We start from the raw sequence: 17,134 nt of genomic DNA, 5'->3' as shown, positions 1-17,134 counted from the left end.
TGGAAATATTCGCAACTCTGTGGCAGTCGTGGTAGGTCGCGATGTGACACCATAGGGAGTCATTAGATGCGATCTCAATGTTGCAAGACTCACATTGCCTTAGTTCTAGTACAGCGCTTTATCAGTAACAGTGCCAACGTCGATAATCCGGGGTAGGGGTTGTGTAAGTCCGAAAGTTGAAAACTAGAAACTCCTTTCAGTTTCACTGATGACTCGCAAGGTTATCGGCACTAAATAAAATAATCTGCAGAATCCAATCCTTATAAAATCTGCCGCCACGGGGTATCTCTGCTGTACGTCTTTGGTCACATTTGAAGACTGTTATTGTAGTGTAATGTGAGTTTCTTGTGTGTATAGGGGACACAGTGTAAGAACCAGTCTGGGCAGCCTGGACAGAGCACTTCCCGGCCTCAGCTGCTCTTTCCCAAAATAACCCTTCAGAGGCGGAGGGGGGAGAGAGACAAAGACACAACACAGAGCAGCATTATCATCTCCGCATGGGGGGAGGGTTATAGGTGTTCTCAGAAGGGAAATGGGTTTAATCTGTTTCTATTGACATAAGTGTGGCAGACATAAACAATTGTGTAATGGTGTTTACCTACATTGTAACCTCAATGGGATAGTTATAGGAAAACACAATGCAGATTGTAATTGCTCTGGAATTAGCTGTATAGATTGTTTCCATTATCAACATACCAGATAAACACTATATTGTGATCCTTAACAAATGCAACACCACCACCCCCAAGTAAATAATCACTAAAAGGAATTCCTTCAGGCCATTAATCTCTTGGCCTCTGCGTGTTTCCAGGAAACTTGGGTGCCAAGTTCAACCATACAAACATACAGTGCCACTGGTTCCCGCTGCAGCCCCCCGAGATCGAGAGCCGAGCACCAGACCCCCGGTGTCAGAGCTGCAGCCCCCCGAGATCGGGAGCCGAGCTGCAGCCCCCCCAAGATCGGGAGCCGAGCTGCAGTCCCCCGAGATCAGAGCTGCAGTCCCCCGAGATCGGGAGCCGAGCTGCAGTCCCCCGAGATCGGGAGCCGAGCTGCAGTCCCCCGAGATCGGGAGCCGAGCTGCAGTCCCCCGAGATCAGAGCTGCAGTCCCCCGAGATCAGAGCTGCAGTTCCCCAAGGTCGGGAGCCGAGCTGCAGACCCTGAGATCAGAGCTGCAGTTCCCCAAGATCGGGAGCCTAGCTGCAGTCCTCGAGATCAGAGAAGCAGTCACCCGAGATTTGGAGCAGAGCTGCAGCCCCCCCCCCCCCCCCCCGAGATCAGAGCTGCAGTCCTCGAGATCAGAGAAGCAGCCCCCCCAGATCAGAGCTGCAGTCCCTGAGATCAGAGCTGCAGTCCCCCGAGATCAGAGAAGCAGTCCCCCGAGATCGGGAGCAGAGCTGCAGCCCCCCGAGATCAGAGCTGCAGTCCCCCGAGATCGGGAACTGGGTTACAGTTCTTTGAAGGGATTTTTCGGCTTTTTTTTTTTTTTTTTTTTTTTATGGTAAAAGTTTTCATGTAAAAAAATAACACTGGGGAACACAAGAAAATTGGTGCCTGAGATATTTAACCTGTTTTTAGGTAAATTTTTGTTGCTGATTATAAATCTGCCCTTATTTTTTTTCCATCAGCTCTAGTTAATAAGATGTGATATACCCAGTAATATAGGAAAAAATCCCAAATTCATATGTGGGCAACAGTATATTATCTCAAAAAGTAGTAGTAGTCATTTGTACTTACCCCCAGTGTTCCCTCAAAGCTGAGTGATATGGAAAGGTATAGAACTGCCAATAATGAGGTTAATGAGACCAATTACATATATACAGTTAGGTCCATATATATTTGGACAGAGACAACATTTTTCTAATTTTGGTTCTAGACATTACCACAATGAATCTTAAACAAAACAATTCAGATGCAGTTGAAGTTCAGACTTTCAGCTTTCATTTGAGGATATTCACATTAAAATTGGATGAAGGGTTTAGGAGTTTCAGCTCCTTAACATGTGCCACCCTGTTTTTAAAGGGACCAAAAGTAATTGGACAGATTATATAATTGTAAATAAAATGTTCATTTCTAGTACTTGGTTGAAAACCCTTTGTTGGCAATGACTGCCTGAAGTCTTGAACTCATGGACATCACCAGACGCTGTGTTTCCTCCTTTTTGATGCTCTGCCAGGCCTTCACTGCGGTGGTTTTCAGTTGCTGTTTGTTTGCGGGCCTTTCTGTCTGAAGTTTAGTCTTTAACAAGTGAAATGCATGCTCAATTGGGTTGAGATCAGGTGACTGACTTGGCCATTCAAGAATATTCCACTTCTTTGCTTTAATAAACTCCTGGGTTGCTTTGGCTTTAAGTTTTGGGTCATTGTCCATCTATAGTATGAAACGACGACCAATCAGTTTGGCTGTATTTGGCTGGATCTGAGCACACAGTATGGCTCTGAATACATCAGAGTTCATTCGGCTGCTTCTGTCCTGTGTCACATCAATAAACACTAGTGACCCAGTGCTACTGGCAGCCATGCATGCCCAAGCCATCACACTGCCTCCGCCGTGTTTTACAGATGATGTGGTATGCTTTGGATCATGAGCTGTACCACGCCTTCGCCATACTTTTCTCTTTCCATCATTCTGGTAGAGGTTGATCTTGGTTTCATCTGTCCAAAGAATGTACTTCCAGAACTGTGCTGGCTTTTTCAGATGTTTTTTAGCAAAGTCCAGTCTAGCCTTTTTATTCTTGATGCTTATGAGTGGCTTGCACCGTGCAGTGAACCCTCTGTATTTACTTTCATGCAGTCTTCTTTTTATGGTAGATTTGGATATTGATACACCTACCTCCTGGAGAGTGTTGTTCACTTGGTTGGCTGTTGTGAAGGTGTTTCTCTTCACTATGGAGATTATTCTGCGATCATCCACCACCATTGTCTTCCGTGGGCGCCCAGGTCTTCTTGCATTGATGAGTTCACCAGTGCTTTCTTTCTTTCTCAGGATGTACCAAACTGTAGATTTTGCCACTCCTAATATTGTAGCAATTTCTCGGATGGGTTTTTTCTGTTTTTGCAGCTTAAGGATGGCTTGTTTCACCTGCATGGAGAGCTCCTTTCACCTCATGTTTACATCACAGCAAAACCTTCCAAATGCAAGGACCACACCTCAAATCAACTCCAGGTCTTTTATCTGATTAATTGAGAATGACATAACGAAGGGATTGCCCACACCTGTCCATGAAATAGCCTTGGAGTCAATTGTCCAATTACTTTTGGTCCCTTTAAAAACAGGGTGGCACATGTTAAGGAGCTGAAACTCCAAAACCCTTCATCCAATTTTAATGTGGATACCCTCAAATGAAAGCTGAAAGTCTGAACTTCAACTGCATCTGAATTGTTTTGTTTAAAATTCATTGTGGTAATGTCTAGAACCAAAATTAGAAAAATGTTGTCTCTGTCCAAATATATATGGACCTAACTGTACCTCTTTGCAGTGTCTGCTATTCTTTAACTCTATAATTTCCAGAACCACATCATATAGAGGGATCAGTACATATTGCCCTGCCTTTCCAGTGCTGGCTCTCTGCTGCTGCCCTTGGTATTTTTTATATAGCTCACTTGACCACTGCAGCCAATCACTGAGCTCCATGGTCTTTTACCATCCGCTTAAACATCACCATTCAGTCCATGGAAAATTAAAATAAGAGCACCCCTATAAATTGCCTATACTCATTAGATAAACATCAGCCAAACCCCTGACCTTGGTAGTCCAAGCTGACTATTAAAGGAAATATTATTAAAGCTGAAATGGGAATAACTCAATCCACCTATGACCACTAAAGCTGGAGATACAGAAACACAAATATGCTACACTGTTTATAACTCCCATAGAAATTAATAGGAAACAGTCTAGCACATCCGCTCTAAGCTGTTTCCACCTTTGTTGGAGAGACTTATTCCCATCTCCACCATAAAATGTTGAATTGGCAAAAACCCTTTAAATGTGTATTGGCTGCCCCAATAATTCTCCCCTGGTAACAGATGTAAGGAGAGAGATAGATTGCACAGAGGAGCATGCATATAATGGCTAGAGTGGGAGAAGACTGGAACCAGAGTGTGCATAGTGTGATATTGCAGCTCAGCTCGATTCACAGTTGAGCTGCAATACCAAAAACGGCCTGTGGACAAGAGTGGCGCTGTTTCAAAAAGAAAAAAAAAACAGGATTTTTATATGGAGAAAAGCGCTCTGAACCAGCAGGTTGCTGGTGGCTGTCCCGTCTTCTCGTTATGTGAGGTGCACCCGCCTTGCGCACTGTCTGTACCTGCGTCAATGGGGCTCAGGTGGCAGGTGCCCTGAGTTTGAGGCTGGTGCTCAGCTGGGTGCACACCAGGGTAGGGGGATTTATTAATCCAACCCTCAGCCATTTTTCTACCCAGCTATTCTGGCAAGGAGAGAGCGGTGGAGACAGATCAGGAAGCAGCATGTGGCTTCTGCTGCTCCTCATTAGCACATTTTTCTTGTTGATAAGTCTTGGTTCCTGCCTGAAAGAAGCATTGACCGGTCTGTCCCTGGAGCCTCCGCAGCAGACACTGCACACTCCAACCCCAGGGCAAAGCTGCAAAATTATAATCATGTTCTCCCACCCAACCCCCCCAGCCTGAGCCTAACAATGAGCGCAGCAGCAGCCAGGGAGAGATTAATGGCTTCCCCATGCAGCCCCTTCCCCATGTCTTGGCCAGTGTCACTTCTACAATAAAGCCATAGTCTGGAGACATCCACACAAATTAACTCCTTAGCAACCAGAGTCTGGAAATACGCTATTGCGCCGACACGACGCAAGCTATGCATTATCAGATCACAAGCTGACAACCTAATGGGGATAAGGTGAGAACAGACTGCGCCAAAAACACCGGACGTCGCCTCTGCTTAAGAAATTCCAGTTTCATAGATCATGTAAATGGTAAAGAATGTGAAAAAATGTAATGATGTTCTCGGATTGTCGATACGTCTTCTTGTAAATGGGCCTCAAACACCCATCTATGTGCGGCACCTGGAGGCAGAGTGGTCATCATTAGCTGACTGCTCTTCTAGGGACTAATTGCTGCAGGAGACAGTTCACACCATACATATCCCTTCCTTCATTCCTTCCTGTCATACTCAAGGGTTACTACCGAAATACAGATTAATGGCGGTGCAGACACTCTCCTGTCTACAGATCTCATCTGGTAATGTGCGTACAGAAGATAACAGCAGACCAGGCAAGTGTGGCACCTATGGCCCTCATTCACACCTCAGTGATTGTATGCCAAAGCCGGGAGTGGAACTTACAGAGGAAAACTATGATTGAAAGATTGACGCCTGTTCTGTGTTTTGGAGACATTCCTGGTTTTGGCATAAAAATACTGATCAAAAATACAGATGTGTGCATGAGGCCATAGTCGGACACTCATCCTTTCTAACGTGACAGTAATATCTCCCGAGTTCGGCGGGATGTCACAAATTACAGTAAGGGGCTCTCATGTAAAAATAAGTTATCACCTATCCATAAAATTGATCAGTGGGGGTCCGACCGCTGGGAACACCATCGATCAGCTGAATGGGAAGTTTTATCCTTGTTAGAATGGAGCGAAAGTGCACATGCTCAACCGCTGCTCCATTCATTCCCTCTGAACCTCCCGACCGCTGCTCCATTCATTCTCTCTGGGCCTCCCGGCCGCTGCTCCATTCATTCCCTCTGGGCCTCCCGACTGTTGCTCCACCCATTCTCTTTGGGCCTCCCGAGTGATGCTCCATTCATTCCCCATGGGGCTGCCTACCGCTGCTCCATTCATTCCCCATGGGGCTGCCTACCGCTGCTCCGTTCATTCCCCATGGGGCTGCCTACCGCTGCTCCATTCATTCCCTATAGGGCTGCCTACCGCTGCTCCATTCATTCCCTATGGGGCTCCCAACCGCTGCTCCATCCATTCCCTATGGGGCCCCCGACCGCTGCTCCATCCATTCTCTTTGGGGCTCCCGACCGCTGCTCCATCCATTCTCTTTGGGGCTCCCGACCGCTGCTCCATCCATTCTCTTTGGGGCTCCCGACCGCTGCTCCATCCATTCTCTTTGGGGCTCCCGACCGCTGCTCCATTCATTCCATATGGGGCTCCTGACTGCTGCTCTATTCATTCCCTATGGGGCTGCCAACTGCTGCTCCATTCATTCTCTAACGAGGATAAAAATTCCCGATCTGCTGATTGATATAGGTCCCAGTGGTGGGATTCCCATGATCAGCGAGTTATCACCTATCTTGCCGCTATGTGATCATTATTTTAACTGGACAACTCCTTTAACTTTACATATTTGTTATAGTAAAGTAAATCCAGAAGGCCCAATTTGGACCTATGATGGGACGTCCTCCATTACTTACGCACACATATCTTCACCATTAGCGCAGCTAAAAGAACGTTTCTTTTTTGAAGAGACAGAGCTGTTTGTTACCAATGATTTCATTCAAATGAGAGGTGAGATCACTTAAAGGGGTTTCCAAGTTTAAGCAAGGGTGCATTTACACTGGATATTATCTGATAACTGGCCCATGTAAACAGGCTCAACTAGCAGTTATATTTAACCCATTTGTGTCTTCACACTGATAATGATGAAACATAGGACACTTCGAACATTGCAAAAGTTATATTTTTCCATTCAGGTTACAGAGGACCAACCCAGGTATTTGCATCTTTAGACAAAGCATTGTGATGCTTTACTGCACTCCTGGGACATAGTTTAACTCTAGAGCATGTCTAGACATGGGAGAAGAGGGTTCACTTACTTTGCTTCTTCTCCAATTCTGTTAGTAGACTTGAGACTAAAACTGGCAAACAGATTCTCCACCAAGTAGTGGGACCGTCATAACGTCACAACCATTTAACACTGACAATCTGCCGGTATTTAACTAATGTTATGTGGCGCTCCTGAGGGTTCAGTCGCCACAGAGTTACTGCACCTCACCCAGAGGTGTGGTATCCCCTTCTCTCAGGTAAGGAGGGAGTGCTGCCTGGAACCCCGACACCTGCATCCAACACTACACTGCTCCAGGCCGGCTGGAAGGGCAAGATGCAATGTGTTTTCCTGCTGAGCCCTGTCCCTGGCTGGAGTGGGGGTAACCAGTAGTGGGTGTGGGTGGAGGAAGTAGTTTAAGGGAGGACTATAGTAGTAGGTATATATAAAGGGAAGCCATCTTAGGGTGGCAGGAGAGTTTGGTAGAGGAGTCAGTGGAGAACAGTCAGGGAGCAGAGGCTCTTTAGGAGCTCTGCTCCACAAGTAGGGCCCAGTCTTAGAGGCCCAGGTGGGGAGCAGAGGAGTAGGCTCCATTCTAAGGAAGGGATCCTAGGGGGTACGGCAAGTGCAGGAAGGCACCCATACGCCCCGCATCTGTCAGAAGACAGAGGGATCGTAGGCCGCAAGAAGGGGACCAGCCCCTGGGCCAGCCGTGTTTCTCGGCTGGGAAAACCGGAGGCTTCTGGCTTCTATAGCCAGTTGCTGAAGCCTCATTCTAATCACCGTGAGGGTCAAGCAGGTCTGGGAACTCCGACGAGACAGGAGGGAATTCAGAGCACCCGAGCGGGATTGAGAGTGAGAAGCGCAGGGCAGGAGGGAGAAAGACCCAGCATGAAGATGGTCTAGCTAGGAACACAAGAAAGTGGGGTTCTGTCAGGTGCTCCTAATCTGCCTGAGGAAGTGCTGAACCCCTGCCTGGTGAACGCAGCGCGACGTGGGAGGCCGACAACTGTACAGTGCACCAGTGGAACTGACATAAGAACTGTGAGTAAAGACTCGGATGACTGCACCGCACTGCCTCCGTCCATTCTTTATCTGCGCCACCTTTCCCTCACTGCAATACAACGCCCAGCGCACCTTACAAATCCTACACTGCCCTGGAGCTAGCTCTACCTGTGGAGAGCCACACCATCCCTGCTGCCGTAACACCAGCTCCAGAGGACTGCTCCGCAGCGGCGGTTCCCTTTAGCCGCAATCCACAGGTGGCGTCACGAACATTATTTCAAAACCCCCATATAAATAGAAGATCCCCCCCCCCCCCTTTTTACTGACCGCCCTGGGTCACGGACCGGGCCAGCCACCGTGATATCCCCGAGCGACCAGAGGCCCGGCTGCCGAGTACCCCACGGCCCAGTGGGCGCGTCAGTTACTATAAACTTCAGGTTGTGCAGATTGAGGGAACGTCCACATGGGGCTGATCCCACAGTGTAATATACACAGCGCTCTCCAAATTGTGCAGATTTTGTTGTGAAAATGCTGTGTATTTGCTTCACTCTTTGCATTTCCATTGCTGGCATCACTAGCCTAATGATGATTATAGTCCTGTCGCTCCTAGTGATTGCGTCCACTCCGTGTAATACGGAACAAATTAGCACTTAATACTTTCCATGGCAGTTACCAGACTGCAATATGCCACCATTGGTATTTGTGACCTATGACTAAAGCATGGTTTCCATATAGGCAGACTACCCCTTATGTCCACACTGTGTTCTCTCTCTCGGGAGTTGGCGGATCACTGTGGACTTTCGAAGTCCAGGTTTGGTTTTTGTAGTAATCAGGCAATTAGACCTTCTATAGACTTCAATAAAAACAGTCCAAGAAGATAAAAAGCCTTCAGCGGTAGAGATGAGCAAACCCGAACTTAAAAGTTTTGGGATTCGTACCGGATAGTTAGTGTCAAACACAGACTTCTCCCGGAAGTCCGTTGCACTGTTCGGAATTCCAGGGGAAGGAGAGTGAGATTTCCAAATTTTTCCAGAATTTTCAAAAGTTCGAGTCCCCATTGTTTTCAATGGGATTCGGGTTCTGGCTCAAGTTTGGGTACAGTTCTGGTACCCGAACCAAACTTTGGAATAAACTTAGGGTCTGGTCCTGAGCTTCCACGGGTCCGCTCATTCCTAATCAACAGATGTCCAGCTGCATTTGCCACCTGCCCTTGCTGGGGCAGCGCTTGCACACATTCATTTCCTGGGGTTTTCAAGCAAAAAGGTCCAGGCGGCGACGCAAGCGTATAACTCAATATGCGCATGCGCAGTCACCGGAGCCATTTTGCTGGAGAACCCCGGGACATGAATGTGCGTAAGAGTCACCCGCGGCAACGGCGGTACTAGCGTGAAATTTAAAAGAGGAGTCTCGTACAAATGCGGAGGGGCCACGGCATAGCTGAAGACCTTACCCACAGTCCTGGGGCTCAAGTCTGCAGTTACTGTATGTGATCGCAAGCAGGAGATATTCATACTTCCACCCACATTCCTACTAGACGTGTCAAGCCTCGCTTAATTCACTTGTATTGAGTGAGGATGCACATGTCTAGTTGTCAGGTGACCGTATGTATGCAAATCACATATTTGCGGTCATGCGCCAGCCTGTGCATGGCACTGGAGAATCCTGACCGCGAGCATAATGCATACTTACCATTGAGTTCATAGTTCACTCTACCATTACCAAGGTAAAAAGGTTGGTACGTTCAAAATTGCTTTAAATACAGTCTTCTAGATGGGTGATTGACTTAAAGAAGATGACAAGAATGACTGACTAATATGTGATGGAACCGAGAATCTGTCAAAGAGTCTGGTCTAAAGTTGTGGTCTTCTCAAAGAGATGGATCTGGAATAATTGATGGAGCCACCCATGTATTGAGATTAAGATTTGCTGAGATACCCCGCTACCATTATAAAATCGTTCCACCCTATAAAATATTGTTATGATTGTAATGATCGGATTGGAAAATTTAGTTAAGGGACTCACAGAATCATTTGCAGTTTTGATGAATCCAATCAATTTATGCAGAAAGTGTTAGTTTCTACAGTCGGTATTTTTTAGCCAGGCCATCGTGAAAATTGCAACCTAGCCAAAGAAACTGATTTCTTTTTAAATCAGGAAGCAGAAAACCGCCGGGACTTTTCATTATTCAGATTTAGATTGCAGACCAGGAAGTGACCATTCGTGAGTGGGAGAATTACTCATAGGGTTCTGTGGAAATGGAGAAACAACAACAACAAGCTTTTCTATAAGATTTACTTTCATTTTTCGGTACTCTAGTGTCCTTTCTTCAGACACAGCTTTGGGGTAGCAGCTTTTTCACATAGGATAGCCTCCCATAAAACTGGGAGGAGGAGGGAGAAGGGTTGTGGTGGGGAGGCTGTAGATCTGAGACAAAGAATGGAATGTCTAAAGAAAAGAATAAATGGGGAGGGGGAGGCGTAACACCTGGGGGGTCTCAGACCACTGAATGCAGAGAGGTTACATGCAAGGGCAGAGGTCAAAGCAAGACGTGACCAGCAGGATCTGAAGCTGCCAGCCCCGCAAGGATTCTCTATCTATTGTTCTATTGTGTATTATGGACAGCATCGTCCCACAAGTTGGATATTTTTCTAATACCAAGGTTGTTTTGCAGGAGATCTCATTTGCATACTTTTCTCCCAAGGATAAAGACCCCATACTCAGCTTGAACCAGTCAGCATGTTTTACATATGGAAGTAGTGATGTGGTATGGCTGTATAGCAATTTGTCCCCCCAAGGATAGTGATACATTTTTTTTTTTGGAGAGATCCTATGTGGCAGTCATGGAAAATCTAGTGTAGAAGCCATATGCAAATCAGGCTGGAAATGCACTGGGGAGAGGGCACCATCTAAGTGTATTGACACACCCCCATTGCACAACCAGCATGATTTGCATATGGCTGGATTCCCCATGACTGGCACATGGGAGCTCTACAAAATAAGGCATCATTTTCAATGAGTGAGAAGTACATATACAACCATACTGTGACGCTGAGTAACTACTCACGGGCATGCCGTGAGACAGGGTAGTCAGGAGATCCGAGGTCAGATACCAGGAGGGCTCGTAGTACAGAGGGGTATGTCAAAGTCGTGGTCATGAAACAGTCCGGGGTCAAATGCCAGGAGAGTACGTCAAAACCAGGGAATGCAACAAACTGATAGTCAGAGGTCATATCCAGGGTCAGATGCCAGGAGGGTACGTGAAAACCAGAAGAGGGAATCCACAAGAATAGTCACGATAAATCCTAGGTTCAGCAACAGGGTCAGAGGAGAGAGACACAGAGCTAAGCAAAGCTACAACTAACACAGACTACTAGCAGATAGCCAGCTAAATGCCTAGCAAATAATTAAGGATGGGAGACACCTGGGGAAACTCCCACAGACTAAACCAGATAGGACAGTTGGTCTGTCAATAAAAATACTGGCCGCCAAGCACACTCCAGAGTACATAGGGCGGCCGAGCTGTCACTCACAGCATCCCTAGCCCGCAGTCAGTTATGAAACCGTGACACATACCACTACTTCCATATGTAAAATCCTGCTGAAAGGTTCCTTGAAAACCAGCGCTTTCTCCATACTGGACATTTTATATTGTGAATTCAATTCTTAATATTTAAGTGTTTTATTTCCATTATACAACTCATACTTACCCATATCATCTGCTGCTCCGTGGGAAAGGGATGCAAATCGGCTCTGTCCTGGAAGGAAAAATATCTTGCTAAGTGCCACTTATTCTCATGGGAAGTAATCTGCTGTCAGAGGTGTCAGATTACAAGTGCCCACCTGGTGCACTAAATGACCCCCGATCAGCTACTTGCTGGTCATTTAATGGCCCGTTTACACAGGCCGACCCGGCTTCAGACGCGCACTGAATGACCTGTATTGGATCGCTCGGCGCGCAGAGGCTGCCGCTGTTCTCAGCAGTGCGAGTTGTGTTTACAAAGGACAATGTGCTGACGAGAATGATGATCTTCTGTGCAGCACAAAAGAAAATTCCACCCAACGAAAGAGCATTTTGCTCATTCGTTAAGTGATTGGCAGCCTTGTTGAGACTGAAAGGTTATCATGATCGAAAGTTCCTAGGACGTGACCTTTGTTCCTGTTTTCTGATAGCACAGTATTTTCTGCATTTATGTGTATGAGGAAGGTGATGAGGAATAGCCGACAGCTACAGAAGACTATAGCCACCTTAACATTGGAGGTTAGATAAGAGTGAAAGTTTGCATGTTCACACTGTGGTCAGAGACAATGTAGTGATTCTTGTAGAGCAATTAGTAGAGTAATTTGCAATTCAAAAGGAGATAAAGCCAACCTGAATGTGGATCCTTTTTATAGTAGTGGCAGGGTGCCTCTGTGTGGTGCATCCTCTTAACACTGTATAAGTAAACAGTACTAAGTGTCTGAGTCTCACCATAGTGTAGGACCCCATACATATCCGACTACAATTGTCCAATCCCGCTGACACAGTCTAATGTGTATGGGAACCTTCCAGCTCTCCCCCAACTTGATATTGGGGGAGAGAAGGATCAAACATGTTGGATTTCCACCAGCCGATCTTTTCGTTCTCCAGCTGCTGTAAGAGGAGTTTAGCAGCGGCTCCCTCATAGAGAAAAAGGGGGTACTCTGCCGATGGTTCCTGTGTATGGTGGAGTCGGAGCAAATGTATTTATTTATTTTACTCACTTATATAGTGCATTTAATTCCATAGCGCTTTACTATCCCCATTGGGGCTCACAATCTAGATTCCCTATCAGTATGTCTTTAGAGTGTGGGAGGAAATAGGAGAACCCAGAGGAAACCCACGCAAACATGGGGAGAACATACAAACTCCTTACAGATGTTGTCGGTGGGATTTGAACCCAGGACCCCAGCGCTGCAAGGCTACAGTGCTTACCACTGAGCCACCAAACAGTGCGAACCATGTCTCCTTGCTGTTGACTGAATGAACAATTGTCCGGCAGACCACTACCTAATGTGTATGGGGGCTGATCGCTGCATGTGGCCGCTATATCCTTTGGGTGATGGATTTTAATTCTATTAGGATTTGTTTTGTGTTTTCTTAGACACGCAGTAATGTGATACTTCAAAGCTATGTTATTCTTACTACAGCTGTGAGTCAATCGGCAAATAGGGAAACTCCACAAATGACTGTACTACTCTAGGAAAAGCACAGGGAATTTGTGTACACAGCAGTGTTTGTCAAATTCTTGTGTGACACAATGACTAGTGATGCGCACACTGCTCTGAGCAAACTGAAAAATAAACTGGCATTTAGATAATCCTTCAGGTTCTAAAGCCCCCGTCTCACATAGAGAGATCGCTAGTGAGATCGCTGCTGTGTCACGGTTTTGGTGACGCAACAGCGACCTCACCAGCGATGTCGCTATGTGTGACACTTTGCAGCGATCAGGCCCCTGCTGTGAGGTTGCTGATCGCTGCAAAGTGTCCTGGACCATTTTTTGGTCTTTGCCCTCCCGCTGGTCAGCACACATCGCTGTGTGTGACCAGCGGGAGCAGCGATCAGGCTGGTAACCATGATAAACATCGGGTTACTAGGGGCACACGTGCACTTAGTAACCCGCTGTTTATCATGGTTACGAGCCTGCTAAAGTGAGCGGTAACCTCCCACTCACCGTAGCAGAGTGGTAACCATGATAAACAACGGGTTACTAGGTTCGCGTGTGCCCCTAGTAACCCGATGTTTATCATGGTTACCAGCCTGCTCCTGCTTCAGCAGGCTGGTAACGAGGAGCAGGACATCGTGGAAAGATTCTTTCTACGATGTCGCTGCTCCCCTGATCGTTGGTGAGCCTGCCTGTTTGACAGCTCACCAGCGACCACATAGCGACGCAGCAACGATCCCTGACAGGTCATATAGTTGTCGGGATCGTTGCAGCGTCGCTAAGTGTGATGGGGCCTTAATGGAAACAACCCTCTTCACGATACTGGTGTGGTGTGGATGGGTTGAGCGACTGAACGATGTTTCCAAAAAACGCTTGTTCATCGTGCATGAAATAGTTTATGTGAGCCAAAAATTATTGTTCATCTATTAAATTATGAAATGAAAATCATAGAATCCTAGAATGTTAGAGCTGGAAGAGACCTCCTGGGTCACTGTGTCCAACCTCCAGCTCAATGCAGGAGTCCCTAAATCATCTCAGACAGATGTCTGTCCAGCCTCTGTTTGAAGACTTCCATTGGAGGAGAACTCACCACCTCTCGGGCCGCCTGTTCCACTGATTAATCACCCTCACTGTCAAAAAGTTTTTTCTAATATCTAATCTGTATCTTCTCCTTTTCAGTTTCATTCCATTGCTTATCGTGTTTCCATGTACAAATTAGAATAAGGATGATCCCTCTACACTGTGACATCCCTTCAGATATTTGTAGACTGCTATTAAGTCTCCTCTTAACCTTCTTTTTTGCAAGCTAAACATTCCAAAATCCTTTACCCATTCCTCGTAGGACATAGTTTGCAGTCTGCTCACCATCCTGGTAGCTCTTCTCTGAACTTTCTCCAGTTTTTCGATGTCTTTATTTAAAATGTGGCGCCCAGAACCGGACATTCCAGATGAGGTTTGACCAAGGAGGAGTACAGGGGGAGAAATGGAGATTGTTCTCTCGTTCAATGACTAGATAGGCAAAAAGGAGGAGTGGAAATTCAGGTATGGCTTTCAGTGATTGGTTGATTATCTTCCGAGGCAATTGTTCAGTAGCAGTTGGAGCACTCGATCGAATACATGTTTATGTCGTCTTGTTCATTGTTATTATTGCAAATGCCATCGTTCATATAAAACCATGAAATTGATTATCGAACATTTTATCAGTAATTAAATTACATTTTCTTTGTACAGAATCAATGGAAATATTTGTACAATACTTTAGGAATTCATATACTCAAAATAATAAGTATCACTGGGATTTGAGCGTTGTACACAAATACACTTCAGCTTATCTGTGTGTGTGAACACAGTGCGCGATTCATCCATTTCATTCACAATTCTCATCCTATATATCTATGTATCTCAGTCATAACTTACGATCACATTGTTCATCTTTTAAACAATTATAAACCCGTGCAAACAAACTTTTAATATCGCATATACCATTGTCTACCATGTACCTACCAACAATGACATAGTTGGAGCTTTATTGTGACCTAAGGTGGCCTAACACGCTCTTGGTAATGCTCGGCACACATGCGGCAACACCTTCCTGGTGAGATATACTGATGGTTGACATAGATCTCACAAGTGGCTCATTTAGTCTCTTGTTACATATTTTGCAGATTTAATTGATTATGGAGATAAACTCTAGGAAGTTATGTCTATAGGGTGGTTGGGGTGACAACTACGGCCAGCTTAATTTGTAGTTGATAGCATATCTGTAGGATAGATCATCAATATACGATAGTCCCTAAAGAGGCAATCCCAACTGTCACCAATTAAACTAACCAAGGGGTTGCAGTGTCCTCCCTCATTCTGATCCAAGTGGACACCCACTGATCATACATTAATGGCCTTATCCCACTAGGAATTCCGATTTAATAGAGGGGATTCCCTGTTCGGGACCCTCATCTATGCAGTAAGAGCATCTGTCATTCTTGAGGACGAAACACATCAGTGATTTCCAAGACTGTGTAATTCTTCGGTTTCCCTTTGGTGGAGCCACAGAGAAACTCAACACCTGCTGACAATTTCCTCAACCAAAGAAACTGAAAATTGTCAATTTTGGCCACCATAGTTTGTGAACAAATTCTACAGATATGGACTTCTCTTCTTGAATGTCATTAAGCTATGGCTGAATTTTAGACATCCGTGAAATACAGTCCATATACAGACCGTGAAGTTTGGACCAGCTGGAGGTCCTACAACCTGAACTCAACAGCTTCATAGGCAGATAGGAGGGTGTTGAGTTTGGATCAGGAGACTTTTGGCCAGTCTGTATTTCACGGTCCAGACATAGATGTCTGAATTCAGCCTAAACGTACACTGCATCTGTGCACAAAAATAAAAGCAGTAGTGGTGTCACTAGCACCAAAAATCGAAGGCAGCTGATATGCCCGGACTTCCGGCTGGATGCCCTGGATCACCAATCAGGAGCCACTTTCAACTGTATCGGCGTCAATATGAGATCAATACAGTTGGATCTTGTTGTAGAGATCCCTGTCCAACCCATACACGTCCTGTGACAGACGTCAGCTTCCTGGCTCAGGCAGAGCAGTGACGTAACTACATTGCACCACCTGTGCCATTCTTCTCGGTGTGCATTGATGTAGAGAAATCAATCGATAGGATTAGAAGGGTGGATAAACTTTACTTCTTGCAGAGGTTGGCATTATTACCTTTGAAAAGGGAATTCAGGGGTTATTACATTTTAAGGGGGCATTAATACTTTCTAAATCGGGCAGTAAGAGGCGTTATTTCTTTTAAGGGGGCAATATTTGTATTGCTCTGTGTGTTACCAACCCACACTACGCCATTAGCTTTGGCTGTATACTTGTACATTTACATAGTCCCCCATTCTTTAGATGGAGACTAAAAGCGTGTCCTTTTACCCTATATCTGGCCAGCATACATCATCATATCATTTATATAGAAAAGCACAGCAGACTGCACTTTCTGTACAGAAGGTCACCACAAAAAAATAAATCTATATATACTGTATACAGTGCTGGTCACCATTATTGTCACCCCTTCATTTTTTCATAGACTGTATAATATCTTCAGAAATAAATGGAAATGTACCAAAGTTATATCCTCAGGATTTTTTAATTAGTGGTCCAAAGTAATACAACAATAAAACATTGTTTTTCAACTTCCATGTTGCGATTTCAAAGAAGAAGCAGAATAAACAGCATGTGCAGCAATAAAGGCACCCCTAATTAATACTTGGTTGCACACCCTTTGGCATTGCTGACAGCCTCCAAACGTTTCTTGTAGCCATCTATCAGCTTCTTGCACTTCTCAGCTGGAATTTTCTCCCACTCTTCCTTTGCAGGGTTCTTTTTCCCAATGCAGATTTCAGCTCACCCCAAATATTTTCAATGGGATTGAGGTCAGGACTCATTGCTGGTCATTTTAAAACAGTCCATTTTTTCTTTTTCAACCTATCCTGTGTACTTTTGGATGTGTGCTTTTGGTCATTGTCTTGCTGGAGGACCCATGATCTTCAACTCAAACCAAGTTTTCTTACACTGGGTAGGACATTTCGCTCTAAAATCTCTTGATAATTATCTGATTTCATGATTCCTGTTTTATGGTCAAGGCCTCCAGTACCAGACACAGCAAAGCAACCCCACAGCATTATGGATCCTCCACCATGCTT

The sequence above is a fragment of the Phyllobates terribilis genome, unplaced genomic scaffold (genome assembly GCF_046119375.1).
Source record: "Phyllobates terribilis strain yellow unplaced genomic scaffold, ASM4611937v1 Scaffold_8__6_contigs__length_399053987, whole genome shotgun sequence".
Lineage (NCBI taxonomy): Eukaryota > Metazoa > Chordata > Amphibia > Anura > Dendrobatidae > Phyllobates > Phyllobates terribilis.
The sequence above is the reverse complement of the archived record's forward strand: the minus strand, read 5'-3'. Positions refer to the sequence as shown.